Raw genomic sequence first — 1,258 nt, 5'->3', positions numbered from 1 at the left:
ATTCACATAACCTACCATTGATTTTTTTTTTTTTTTGAGTCAGGATCTCACTCTGTCACCCAGGCTTGAGTGCAGTGACATGATCACAGCTCACCACAGCTTTGAACTTCTGGACTCAGATGATTCTCCTGCCTCAGCCTCCCAAGTAGCTGAGACTACAGGCATGCACCACCATACCCAACTATTTTTTTTATTTTTTATTTTTGTAGGGATGAAGTCTTGTTATGTTGCCCTGGCCTCAAGAAATCTTCCAGAGTATGAATAGGGTGAGGGTGGATGGAGAGGCAAGGCGAGAGACGCAGGGAGGCGCAAGCACCGCCAGAGCTGCCATGCTGGCAACCCAGAGATTCGAGTAAATACTAAGAATTGCAACACACAGAGGTGAGAGAAGAAAAGATTTAAGATAAGTTCCCCCCAAAGAGAGAATGGGCCTACACGCTAGGTGAGTGAGGTCCCATCGCCCCCCAAAGCCCTGGCTTAAATCCTTTTCCTTGGAGATGTTGCATTCAGGAAGACGTGACTGCCATGACTTCCTTATCGACCTCCTGTAGATGTCTTGGAGAACCTGTGACCCAGAGACCCACTAATGTCCGCCCACATTATCATTGCCCCTAGAGAAGGGCGTGACAAGGATTCTAATGCTCCTGCACCTTCCCGAACAACATTCCTTAGTGCTAATGAAGGGTGCACCTCCCCTTATCTCCTAGGCATTCCCAGTGGGTAGCTTTGGGGGATCCTTGACTTCCCTGTAGATAGGGTCCATTCTCCTGGAAGATTGAATCCCCACCTGCTCTCCCCCTGAGCAGTCATAACTTTTGTAATTACAAGTTTCATGACTTCTGCAATCCTTGCCCAATGCATGATGTCTTAGGCCTTGTAAATTCCCTTTACTCTAGGCAAGCTTGATTGCCACTATGAGATACCTCTGGCATCAAGAAGTCTGTTTCTGAAAAGACAAAGTCGGCAAAGTTAATTTTTCCTAAAGTATGCATTGCTCCAAAAACATAGCTTCTACTTTTTCATCATTGTATTAAGGTTTAAGAACAAGATTTTTAAAATGGCTTTCGGTTCTTGGTCTGTCCTTTCACTTTTCATGATTGAATAATATGTCAGTGCATGGATATACCACAACTTGTTCATCCAATCAAGGACATTTGGGTTGTTTCTATGTTTTGGCTATTGTGGATAGTGCCGCAGTGAACACTAGTGAACAAATATCTGTTTAAGCACCTCCTTTCAATGCTTTTTTTTTTTTTTT

The sequence above is a fragment of the Carlito syrichta genome, unplaced genomic scaffold (assembly GCF_000164805.1).
Source record: "Carlito syrichta isolate Samal-C Ts95f unplaced genomic scaffold, Tarsius_syrichta-2.0.1 Scaffold315497, whole genome shotgun sequence".
Lineage (NCBI taxonomy): Eukaryota > Metazoa > Chordata > Mammalia > Primates > Tarsiidae > Carlito > Carlito syrichta.
The sequence above is the reverse complement of the archived record's forward strand: the minus strand, read 5'-3'. Positions refer to the sequence as shown.